We start from the raw sequence: 13,971 nt of genomic DNA on the forward strand, positions 1-13,971 counted from the left end.
ACGCGTTACATCAAGAGGCAACAATGTGGATGGACCGATTTGCTCTTACCTTGAACGAGAGTCAAGAGCTTCCCTGATTGCTAGCCAAGGCCAAAGCAATGGCGGACACCTACTCCGCCCCCGAGGAGATCCACAGACTTATAAGCTATTGTCAGCATATGATAGACTTGATGGCCCATATAATTAGAAATCGCTAGGAAGTTTGTACTGTCACTCAGATCTTGACTAATTATAACTTTCGGAATAAAATGAGTTTATCCCATGTTTTTATTCCAAAGATCAGTGCGAATCAAATCACTCCCGCATTTTATCTCTAGCATGCATTCTTTTTTCTTTACCTACTGCTCACGTTTGGTTTTTAGGAAAAACACCATAACTAAACGTGCCCCAAGGCATCCCTATCGCATCAGATCCAAATCTAGAAGGATGGGTGATCAAGAGGAGACACAGGAACAGATGAAAGCCGACATGTCGGCTTTGAAAGAGCAAATGACTTCCATGATGGAGGCCATGTTAGGAATGAGACAACTCGTGGAGAATAACGTGGCCACCGCTGCCGCTGTTAGTTCGGCTGCTAAAGCAGACCCTACTCTCCCAGCTACTGCGCACCATCCTCTCCCAAACGCGGTAGGACGAGAAAGGAGCACACTGGGGCACATCAGCAACCCCCATTTGGGATACAACCGGGTGGCTTACCCTTATGGATTACCACCTAATTACACGCCACCAGTCATGCGTGATGATGCGGGTCATGTCCCTTCCCCCATCCTTGAAGGGGAGCCTCCTCGACAGGCTGACGAGGTTCACGAGGATCATCGAGAGTATGCCCAAGGGGATGTCGATTTCTACCCCCGGTCCCCGTCGAGGGGCTGGCACCCAATGTATTGCCTCAGCACAACCAATATTCTTGTCCACAGAGGGACCACCCCCAGTGGCAGAAGAAAGAAGGATACTCGATCTCATCGAGGAGAGATTGAGAGTTGTTGAAGGCTTTGGCGACTATCTGTTCATGGACATGGCGGATCTTTGCTTGGTACCGGATGTCGTCATCCCCCCAAAATTCAAGGTACCTGATTTCGACAAGGACAAAGGGACAACTTGTCCTAAGAACCATCTCAAGATGTATTGTCGCAAGATGGGGGCACATTCTAAGGATGAAAAGTTGTTAATGCACATTCTGGTACATTAATGTGGAAGCTTCCCGCATCCGTACTTGGAAGGATCTGATTACTGCCTTTTTTAGGCAATATCAGTACAATTCCAATATGGCTCCCGATCGCACTCAGCTACAGAACATGGTTAAGAAGGAAAGGGAGACCTTTAAAGAGTACGCACAGTGGTGGAGAGACCTGGCAGCACAAGTGCTCCTCCCATGGTCGAGAGGGAGATGATTGCTATGATGGTAGACACCTTACTGGTGTTTTACTATGAGAAGTTGGTAGGCTATATGCCCTCCAGCTTCGCGGACTTGGTATTTGCCGGGGAGAGAATCGAAGTAGGTTTGAAGAGAGGGAAGTTCGATTACGTCTCCTCCACAAGTACCAATACTAGGAGGATCGAAGCAACTGGGGCAAAAAGAAAGGAAGGAGATACCCATGCCGTCACTTCGGTGCCCGCATGGGTCAAGCCACCATAGACCTCTCATGGTACCCATCAGTACGTGCAACATCACTTGAGCTTCTCAACTCGTGTCGGGAACTCCTCCAATTTAGCACCCGTACAGCCTAGAGCACCCACCCCCATCCAAAGGGAGGCCCCCCAAGCTCCGGCTCCAACCATGACTCGCCCACCCGGCAACGCCAACTTTGGTGCCGGTTCCAACGCGACGAGGAACTTTCCCTCAAGGCCAATTCCAGAATTCACCCTGATCCCAATGACATACAAAGACTTCTTGCCGTCCCTCATCGCCAACCAGATGGCTGTGATATCTCCCGGGAAGATCTACCAACCTCCTTTCCCAAAGTGGTATGACCCTGACGCAACTTGCGCATACCATGGGAAAACTCCGGGCCACTCTACCAAAAAATGCCTGGCCCGTAAATACAAGGTCCAACATTTGATAGGCGCTGGATGGCTGACATTTCAAGAGGACCGGCCCAACGTGAAAACGAACCCGCTCGCCAATCATGGAGGGGGAGCAGTTAATGCCGTCGAATCGGGTAGGCCGCGCAGGTCTAAGCCTTTAAAGGATGTGAAGACCCCCGGGAGGTTTATCTACGAGGCCCTACAAAAGGGGGGTGTAATTCCTCACGTTGGGCAAGGAAAGGATTCCTGTTTGATGCATCCCGGTGAGCTACATAACATGGAAACATGTTTAGCAGTGGGGGACCTGTTGCAACAGATGATAGATCAAGGACGACTGGAAGTCGGCGATGAGGGGAGGGAAGAGCAGCATATATGTATGCAGTCCGCAGATGAGAGAAGTTTTGGAAGGCCTAAGCCTTTGGTGGTATATTTAACCAAAGATGCAGCTCCCCAAAAGCCCCGATACTCCTCGGTAGTTAAACTTGTTCCGTTCCTATACCGAAACAGCCACGCAGTCCCGTGGAGGTATGCACCTCCAAGTGAAAGGAAGGAAGAGGCCACCGACTTCAGCTCGTTGTCAGCCAAGGTGACCAATATCATGGGGCTGAGTGGTGTGACCCGCAGCGGTCTTGTGTTTGCACCCCCCAACCTGCCGACACAACCCGCAAACATTAAAGGGAAGGCAAAGATGGTGGAAGAACAAAATGACAAAATGACCCTCACTCCGAACGAGGATATTCCAGTGAAAGGTCTTTTGGAGAAAAGGGATGGTTGTGGCAAGAAGGAAGTATCGGTAGAGGAAGCAAGCGAGTTCCTCCGCATTATTCAGCAAAGCAAGTTCAAGGTCTTTGAGCAGCTCAACGAAACCCCGGTCAGGGTCTCTCTTTTGGAACTACTCATGAGCTCTGAGCCTCATCGGGCTTTGGTAGTAAAGGTCTTGAACGAAGCTCATGTGGCCCAAGATATCTCTGTAGAAGGGTTTGGAGGACTCGTCAATAATATCACCGCCAACAACTATCTCGCCTTCATCGAAGAAGAAATCCCTGCCGAGGGGAGAAGGCATAACAGGGCTTTGCATGTATCAGTCAAATGCATGGACCACGTCGTGGCCAAGGTGCTCATCGATAACGGTTCCAGTTTAAACGTAATGCCCAAAAGCACGTTGGAGAAATTACCGTTTAATGCTTCCCATCTAAAGCCAAGTTCCATGGTGGTCCGTGCCTTCGACGACACCCGCCGAGAGGTTAGGGGAGAGATCAACCTCCCTGTACAGATAGGCCCCCATACCTGTTAGGTTACCTTTCAAATAATGGATATTAACCCGGCTTACAGTTGTCTTTTGGGATGCCCGTGGATCCACTCGGTGGGAGTCTTTCGCTCCACACTCCACCAAAAATTGAAATTCGTAGTTGAGGGGCATTTGGTTATTGTGTCGGGCGAGGAAGACATCTTGGTAAGTTGCCCATCCTCTATGCCATATGTGGAAGCCGTGGAGGAGTCATTAGAAACAGCCTTCCAATCTTTCAAGGTAGTAAGCATTGCCTCCATAGATTCCTTCTCTGGGCAACTGTGCCTGTCCGATATGGCAGTAATGGCGGCCCGGGTGATGTTGGGGAATGGTTACGAGCCCGGAATGGGTTTAGGCAAGGACAACGGCGGCAAAACCAGCCTGATAAGCGCCAGAGAAAACCGTGGAAGTATGGGTTAGGCTATAAACCCACGCAGGCGGACATAAGAAAAAGTGTTGCGGGAAGGAAGAGCGGAAGCCAAGGCTCGTAATTGGGACGAAAAGTCGAAGGGGGCCCACCCTGCCACATCAATAGGAGCTTTATAAGCACGGGTCTAGGACACGAAGGCCAAGTCATCGCGATATGCGAAGATGATTCTCCGAGTGGGTCGGATTTGGTACGACCATGCCCTCCTGGTTTTCGACTAAGAAATTGGTGAGTGGAGGAGCGCCCGGACATTTACGCGACAAGCATAATGTAACCCTTTGTGGCTTTTAAACTCTACGGTTGGGCCAAGGCTTTAGAGTTTCCTTTTGTTAAGGCTTCATGTCTTTTGTTCTTGAATTTATAATATAAAGATCTTTCTTCATCTGTTCCTACGTCTCTACCCATTCTCATTCATTTGCATGTTTATTTCTTTATGTTTAAAACGTCAGATCCGACGACGAGTCCCTCGAAGGTACTAATACCTGGGACCTGACCATTGATTTCAAGCAAGAAACAGATCAGACGGAGGGTGAAGAGGACGAAGATGTGGGACTTCCCCCGGAGTTGGAGAAGATAGTCGCCCATGAGGACCAAGAGATGGGGCCTCATCAAGAAGAGATAGAAATAGTGGACTTAGGAACCGACAATGGGAAAAAGGAAGTAAAGATAGGCACGGGTATGACCGCACCCATCCGTGAAGAATTGACAGCCCTGCTAAAAGACTACCAAGACATCTTGGTCGTACCAAGATATGCCCGGTTTGAGTTCTGACATCGTACAACACAGATTAACTCTAAATCCTGAGTGTTCCCCGGTAAAACAAAAACTAAGGAGGATGAAGCCCGAGACATCCTTGAAAATAAAAGAAGAGGTAAAGAAACAATTTGACGCTGGTTTTTTGGCTGTCGCTCGGTACCCAGAATGGGTTGCCAACATTGTACCAATCCCTAAGAAGGATGGGAAGGTGCGAATGTGTGTGGATTATCGGGACCTGAATCGAGCCAGTCCCAAGGACAATTTTCCTCTGCCGCACATCGATATCCTCGTGGATAACACGGCCAATTTTGCTCTGTTTTCCTTCATGGATGGATTCTCCAATTACAATCAGATAAAGATGGCGCCAGAGGATATGGAAAAGACTACCTTTGTCACCCTATGGGGGACGTTCTGTTAGAAAGTGATGTCCTTTGGACTCAAGAATGCCGGGGCAACTTATCAACGGGCCATGGTAGCTTTGTTCCATGATATGATGCATCAAGAGATCGAGGTCTACGTGGACGACATAATTGCTAAATCTAAATCCGAGGAAGAACACCTTGTCAACCTGCGGAAGTTGTTCGAAAGGCTTAGGAAATATTAATTGAGGTTAAACCCCGCTAAGTGCACCTTTGGGGTCAAATCAGGGAAATTGCCAGGTTTCATCGTGAGCCAGAAAGGGATAGAGGTGGACCCCAAAAAGGTGAAAGCCATTCTTGAGATGCCGGAACCCCGTACCGAGAGGCAGGTCCGAGGTTTCCTGGGACGTTTGAATTATATTTCCATATTCATATCAAAGCTCACCACTATTTGTGAGCCGTTGTTCAAACTCTTACGCAAAAACCAATCCGTCCGTTGGAATGAGGATACTTAAGAGGCGTTTGGAAGGATCAAACAGTGTCTCATGAACCCTCCTGTGCTTATGCCGCTGGTACCCGGAAGGCCTCTCATCTTGTATATGATGATTTTGGACAAGTCGATGGGATCTATGTTGGGGCAACATGACGAGTCTGGGAAGAGAGAGCGCGCTGTCTACTACTTGAGTAAGAAGTTCACAGCCTATGAAATGAACTACTCCCTGCTCGAAAGAACGTGTTGTGCTTTAGTCTGGGCGTCCCACTGTCTAAGACAATACATGCTGAGCCATACCACCTGGTTGATATCCAAGATGGACCCGGTTAAGTACATCTTTGAGAAGCCTGCTCTCGCAGGGCGAATCGCCCGGTGGCAAGTTTTGCTATCCGAGTTCGACATAGTCTACGTCACCCAAAAGGCGATAAAAGGAAGCGCCTTGGCAGATTATTTGGCTCAGTAGCCTCTCAATGACTATCAACCCATGCATCCCGAATTCCCGGATGAGGACACCATGGCCTTGTTTGAGGAAAACCTAGACGAACACCGGGACAAGTGGACCATGTGGTTTAATGGGGCGTCAAATGTTCTAGGCCATGGCATTGGAGCAGTATTGGTCTCCCCGGACAATCAATGTATACCTTTCACAGCCAGGCTGGGGTTTGACTGCACCAACAATATGGCTGAGTATGAAGCGTGGGCCCTGGTCGTCCAGGCAGCAATTGACTCTAATGTCAAGCTGCTCAAGGTGTACGGGGACTCAGCACTGGTGATCCACCAGCTGAGAGGGGAATGGGAAACTAGAGACCCCAAGTTGATACCCTACCAAGCCTATATCAAGGAGTTGGCTGGTTCCTTTGATGAGATCTCCTTCCATCACGTTCCCCGAGAGGAAAACCAAATGGCGGATGCGCTTGCCACTTTGGCGTCCATGTTCCAGCTAACACCGCACGGGAACCTACCGTACATTGAGTTCTGGTATCGTGGCAGACCCGTGCATTGTTGTCAGGTGGAAGAGGAGCGGGATGGTAAGCCTTGGTATTTCGATATCAAGCGATTCGTTGAAAGCAAGGAGTACCCACCGGCGGCTTCCGACAATGGCAAAAGGACATTGAGGAGATTGGCAGCCGGTTTCTTCATGAGCGAGAGCATACTATATAAAAGAAACCATGACATGACCCTCCTATGATGCGTGGATGCCAAAGAGGCAAACCACATGATTGAGGAAGTCCACGAGGGTTCGTTTGGAATGCACGCCAATGGGCATGCTATGGCCAGGAAGATCCTGAGAGCAGGTTATTACTAGCTCACCATCGAAAGTGATTACTGCACCCATGTAAGGAAATGCCATAAATGTCAAGCATTCATAGACAATGTCAATGCCCCGCCATATCCTCTGAATGTCATGTCCTCCCTCTGGCCTTTTTCCATGTGGGGGATAGACGTCATCGGGGCCATCGAGCCCAAGGCTTCGAATGGTCATCGCTTCATTCTCGTGGTGATAGATTATTTCACCAAATGGGTCGAAGTGGCTTCCTACACCAATGTCACGAGGAGTGTGGTGGTCAAATTCATAAAGAGGGAGTTGATTTGTCGGTACGGACTCCCTAGGAAGATCATTACTGACAATGGCACCAATCTGAATAACAAAATGATGCAGGAAATATGTGCGGATTTCAAAATCTAGCATCACAATTCCATGCCCTACCGACCAAAGATGAACGGAGCCGTGGAAGCAGCCAACAAGAATATTAAGAAAATTATTCAGAAGATGACAGTGTCATACAAAGATTGGCATCAGATGTTGCCTTTTGCCCTGCATGGATACTGAACGTCGTTACGAACTTCTACTGGGGCAACACCGTACTCCTTGGTTTATGGAATGGAAGCAGTACTCCCATTTGAGGTAGAGATCCCATCCCAGAGGACACTAGCAGAATCAGGCCTAAAAGAATCAGAGTGGGCTCAAACATGCTACGACCAACTCAACCTTATTGAAGGTAAGCGCTTGACTGCCATGAGCCATGGGCGCCTGTATCAACAAAGAATGAAGAACACGTTCGACAAGAAGGTGCGCTCGCGCAAGTTCCATGAGGGCGACCTTGTGCTGAAAAAGATGTCCCACGCTGTTAAAGATAATCGAGGGAATTAGGCCCCGAACTACGAAGGGCCTTTCGTTGTAAAAAGGGCTTTTTTCCGGAGGGGCCTTGGTGCTTACCAACATGGATGGCGAGGAGCTACCTTCACCCGTGAACTCCAATGTTGTCAAGCGATACTATGCTTAGGATATGGGGCAATTGAGGAAGTCACTGCATGTTCTTTTATTTTTGTGTGTTCTTCTTGGTTTCCCTCAGGGATTCCTGTCCGCTGTAATTTTCTCGTCACATTCTTTTAAAAGAGGAGAACATGAGATTGAGGCTTCAGTCCTCACTTTGTGCTTTAAACCATGTGTAGTTTGTGATAACACTGAGCCTTTTCGCTCAATCCATGGGATGCCCCAAGCGCTTAATTAAAACTGAACCTGATCAGCTTTCACTAAAAGGATTATTGCATTTGAAAACGCTCATGCATACGCATACACATGCATATTTTGTTATCTTATGACAGGAGCAGAATCATCTTAGGCAGTGGTCAAATGCTGGGATAGGGCTAAAAGCAGAAACCAATCAAGGTAAAACAGTAATGCAGCCACGGTCTGCTGCGTAATGTCATTTCCTACTTTCAGGTACTTAGGGACGGACGCAAGTAGAGGCTAGGATCACGATCGATAGATCGTCAGCACATGCCCAACACTGGACAAGTGGGAAGCGCAGCTGAGGGACAGCCTAGTATCCTTTAAACTCCTAGTAATTATTGTTAAGGTGTCTTTAAGGTAAGTATCAAATGTCTCATCTACCCTTAAGAGGGTTCGATTAAGCGAATGCTGATCCGTAGAGAGCCATACTTATGTCTTCCCTAAAAAAAATGCAGGTTAGCTCGCCTGGGCGAGCACCCCCTGCACGAAAATGGTTAAAAAGGGGGGAGGGGGAAGTTTTCTTCACCCAAACACCTTCCCCCTCATTTTCAAAAACACAAAGCTCACGAGAACTACGAAAACAGCAGCCCCCAAGCTTCCATTGTTGATTTTTTTGCTTCCCTTTTCACGCTTTGTGTCATTCCTAACAAGTAAGTACGTCATTCTTTGGTCCTCTAGCTTTCCATTGATGTATTTTGATGCTTCAAATTGTATGTATTTGCTTGAATCTGAAAACCAATTCATCCTTGAATTTGTGCTTGTTTCATGGGATTGAGGGGTTGTAAGGGATGGCCCTAGGCCTATGGTGCATTCTGAAGCGATTGGACGTGACACTTTGCTCCCATTCCCAATCAAAAATTGGAAGAAAGAAAAAGAAAGAAAACTCCCTATCAAGGATCGGAAGAAAATAGAAGAAATATGCAGAAAGGTCTTAGGACTATACAATATCTGAACAATACAGAATTGTCAACAAGAAAAGAAAGGAAACCATGACCTAAAGTGGTCCTCTCCCTTTGATTGCTAAACAAAATCTTGTGCGTCGGTGACTTATTCACCTCACACTAAACAAAAACAGAAAAGGAAAAGGCCGAGAACACTCAAAGCCAAATTTCCCACAAAAAACAAACCATTCCCAAGAAAAAGTCCTATTAATCCACGATCACGCATGTAATCCTTGATTTGATAGGAAATGATTTGCAAAGCCAAGTCATGACATATCTATGGTTCAGAATTAGAATGAAACACTTACCTGTGTGAGATCGATACAATTTGAGTGATTTTCTTCTATTTTTTGTTGAACCCAGTATTTCCTCTAAATGGTCATTTAGAAGCGAAATGCTAACATCCAAATCTCATTTATGGTTATGAGAAAATTTCATCAGCATACTCTCTTTCCCCAGTAGACACATTGTTTTTCATCCAAAAAGCTTGTGTTGCTCTGATCAATTGGAGTTTTGTCTCTTTACTAAAGCATGTTCGCATTTTAGTGAAGAAAACACCGAGACTATTTTAGTCTCCCAGTTATCCAGAACTATGTAGGTCTAAGTTCCTCATTGAGGATACATAGGAGCAAGAGCCTCGCTTTTTTCGGCCGCCCCACAATCTCTATCATATTGACCCTGGGGTCATGTGACATGCGGAGACAAATTTTGGTCATTCCGCTCACCTTTTCGCCATCCAGACACAATCGTGTCCGATGGCACGCAGAGAAAAATTATGGTCATTTTGCACCCTTTTGTCATCCAGAGGCGGTGGGCTCGATGACATGCGGAGACAAATTATGGTCATTCCACTCACTTTTTCGCCATTCAGACACAATCGTGTCCGATGGCACGCAGAGACAAATTATGGTCATTCTGCGCCTTTTTGTCATCCAGAGGTGGCGGGCCCGATGACATGCGGAGACAAATTATGGTCATTCCGCACACCTTTTCGCCATTCAGACACAGTTGTGTCCGATGGCACGCAGAGACAAATTATGGTCATTCTGCGCCCTTTGTCATTCAGAAGCAGCGAGTCAAGTGATAAACGCGCAAAGACAAATTATGGTCATTCTGCGCCCTTTGTCATTCAGAAGCAGCGAGTCGAGTGATAAACGCGCAGAGACAAATTATGCTCATTTTGCGCCCTTTGTCATTCAGGAGTAACAAGTCGAGTGATAAACGCGCAGAGACAAATTATGGTCATTCTGCACCCTTTTGTCATCCAGAGGCGGCGGGCCCGATGACATGCGGAGACAAATTATGGTCATTCCGCGCACCTTTTCGCCATTCAGACACAGTTGTGTCTGATGGCACGCAAAGACAACTTATGGTCATTCTGCGCCCTTTGTCATTCAGAAGTAGTGAGTCAAGTGATAAACGCGCAAAAACCAATTATGGTCATTCTGCGCCCTTTGTCATTCAGAAGCAGCGAGTCGAGTAATAAACGCGCAGAGACAAATTATGCTCATTTTGCGCCCTTTGTCATTCAGGAGTAACAAGTCGAGTGATAAACGCGCAGAGACAAATTATGGTCATTCTGCACCCTTTGTCATTTAGGAGCGGCAAGTCGAGTGATAAACACGCAGAGACAAATTATGGTCATTTTTCGCCCTTTATCATTCAGGAGCAGTGAGTTGAGTGGCGGGCGGAGACAAAATATGGTCATTCCGCACACCTTTTCGCCATCCAGAGGCGATCGTGTCTGATGGCGCGCAGAGACAAATTACGGTCATTCTGTGCCTTTCCATCCAGGCCCGATCGTGTCCGATGGCACACAGAGACAAATTATGGTCATTCTGTGCCTTGTGTCAACCAGGAGGAACGAATTCGGCAGTATCAGGATGATGTTGCATGTTCGGTACTGATCATTTTCAAAATTTTTGCAGGTTCCGCTGGCGGGGGGTTTGACTAGCCAAATGGTGTTTCGCTCGAACAAAATTAGTGTCTTATCTTTACTTCTCTTTAATCTCCAATAAAAGACAAGTAAAGAGGGGCAACTGTCATACCCTAATTTCGTCCGGGGACCTTCCGTTTGTTGGGATGCGACCCTCGTTTGACCACTTTGAGGTACTTGGCACCCATCGTTGCACAATCCGTGAAGTTCCGTGACATGTCCGAAGTCAAAAGGAAGCATTGTTGCACAATCCGTAAAGTTCCGTAACATTCCGGAAGCCAAAGAAGGGATGATTGTGTAATTCGTAAAGTTTCGTGACATTACGGAAAGAAAACAAGTATCGTTACGTAATTCGTAAAGTTCCGTAACGTTATGGAAAAAGAATCAGAAAAAAAGGGGGGCAGGGGGTGTATTTAGTAACAGGGGGGTACAAATAGAAATCAGGCCCACTTGGGTCTTCCAGGAAGTTCCACCAGAAGGAGGTGCCTTCTGGAAGACGCAACCTAGCTCGCCTGGCCGAGCTGAGCTCGCCTGGGCGAGTTGGGTGGCAAGCTCCTCCCCTATTTTGCTATAAATAGGGGGAGGAGTGAAGGGAGAAGGGGTTCAGCCTTCTCGGCACTTCTTATTCTCTCGAAATTGCTGAGTAAAATTATTTCCGTGAAGAAAATCCAAGCCGAGGCGCTTCCGTAACGTTTCCGTGAGTAATTACGCGAAGATTCTTGACCGTTCTTCAACATTCATCGTTCGTTCTTCGTTTTCTTCAGTCTTCAACGGGTAAGTACCTCAAACCGAGCTTTTCAATTCATTCTATGTACCTGTGGTGGTCCACATTTTGTCTCATGTATTTTTATTCTCATTTTCATTCGCTTTCTATACCCCCTTTTGACGTGCTTCAGTCATTTATTTAAGTTGTTTCTCGCCTAATCTAAAAATAAAATAAATTTCCACCGATCGTTTGAATTGTATTATCCGTTAATTTCGGTTAAAATGAATTCCGACCGTTCGGTCGTGCCGTAACCACGTTGGAAATCAAAAAAGTGGTAAAATAATAATATAACAATAAAAAATTACCGTTTTAGTAAAATAAAGCGAAAAATCAATGGGACGTTTTCTCTTTGGGATTTCTCATTCTTAATTGAATTGACTAATAACTAAAGTGAAACTAAGGCTAAAATCAACTCGCCTAGTCAAGCTCGTCCACAAAAAATAGGGTTTTTGAAAGTTTATCATTTCAGTTTCTTACCAAGTAAAATGGATCATTTTTAAGGTCCAACACCTTAAAATGATCACCTTTCAAGTAAAAAGAATCACTTGATTCACGCATAAGAAAGAACTACGTAGGTCTGATTTCCTCTTCGATGGAGGGTACGTAGGAGCAAGAGCCCCGCTTTTGTCAACATCAAAGAATAAAAAGAAATAAAAGTTAAGACAATACAATTTCCACAATTCTAAAAAATAGGTTGTTGTCCTTCGAGACAAATGTAAGAGGTGCTAATACCTTCCTCAAGCGTAAATATAACTCCCGAACTTAGAATTTTTATTTTGACCGGTTTCCTTCGGTTTTCCCGACGTTTTCCACAAATAAACGTTGGTGGCGACTCCGCGCATCTTTCCTCCTTTGGAAAGCGCACCCGTGAGCCTCGCCTTCACTCGCCCGCAAAAGGGCCCGTTGCGACAGTTGACGACTCCACTGGGGACTATTTTTGTGAGTTAGGTCTATTTTAAGGAATTGTGGATTTGTGAAACTTCGTGTGTGCATTTGTTGAACTGTGTAAAATGCAAATAATTGTTGTCTATTTCGCATTCTTTACACTGCATTCTAAGCACCCACGGGTTTGAGTAAAAAAGGGGCCCTATACCCGGGTTCATGGGAATTTAAGGAGTGGAGGTGAATCTATCATCATGCTAGGTCTCCGACTTGCTTGATAATAGTGAAACCTCGTCTAGAGCTTTCTCTCTTTATAATATGTTGTCGCTGGTATTCCATACCGCCACAATATTATTATCTTGAGTGATGATACCTCTAGAAAACAGTCGTGTGAGTTATGAATTGTTGGGGAGTAGTTATTAGAGACCCCTAGATATTGTCCTATAGGTTCCCGAATAGGGGCAAAGGGCAAACACGTTCCGTGCCATTCGTTCTCATGCATTTTTTGGTAAATAGCACTAGTTTATAGTTTTGCTAGTGATGTTTGGTTTCTTTAGAGTAATACGTAACCTTTTTAATACTACGTTGAGGCGCCATCATGCCCAAAATGTAGCATTAAAGTTGGATCTCTGCAGTCTCGTATGTGTGAATTACCCCTTTGTGTTGTTTTCTTTCCGTTTCATGCATGCGCATCTGCATCATACCGTCACACATGCGTTGTATGTGGGTCTCGTCTTTTGTCATGGGAAGCCGGAAGATCCATATCGTCTTCTTAACTGCACACATGGGGCACTGCGCCCCCCCAAATGCGCAATAAGGAGAGATAATTTTCCGGGCTCTCGTGTCCGTAAATGCATTCATATCATGCACCGCATAAACATCTCTTCAGCATCATAATGAACGTATCGTTCCTGCATTTGTCCGTTATCACATTCCCATTTTGCATGAGTCATTGCATCATCATGCATATGCGTTCAACATACTTTTTGTTCTACATGTTTGCTCATACATGATCCTTGTATTTTCCTCTACAAAAAAAAAACAAAAAAAAAGGGAAGCATGAAAATTCATGATGCATTCTTAGTTGCATGTGTTAGGTACCATGAGCCAACCATGTTGTGATCATAAACCCATTTCTAAAATTAAAAAAAAAACACAAACAACAAAACAAAATGATTGAGCATGGTACCTAATGCGTGGTTAATTAAGAAAGGATGTCTCTTCGGGCATCTCAATCTCATAATTACATTTTCCATGCATAGCATGCGTATTCTCGAGTCTTTCATCCCTATGAAATGTTGTTGAAGTATTGGCGATCAAAATTGCCATTCCCTGGGTTATGGGGTTGAACCAAGCTCGCGCTTTTATGAAAAGGTTCATCGAGTCAAGTTGAAGCATGGAAGTAACCATCTTGCAAAAATTGGGGCAAAAGATGGATCGTGTTACATCATTGCTTCGTCTACTGCCAAACACGTTTAGGATTGTTGATATCCTTATTACTTCCAGTTTCACCTTGACGGAGATGTCATGGACCATGTTGAAAATCTAAATTGATTCAACCCCGTATCCTTTGTAAAAATTCG

The sequence above is a fragment of the Glycine max genome, chromosome 18, assembly GCF_000004515.6.
Source record: "Glycine max cultivar Williams 82 chromosome 18, Glycine_max_v4.0, whole genome shotgun sequence".
Lineage (NCBI taxonomy): Eukaryota > Viridiplantae > Streptophyta > Magnoliopsida > Fabales > Fabaceae > Glycine > Glycine max.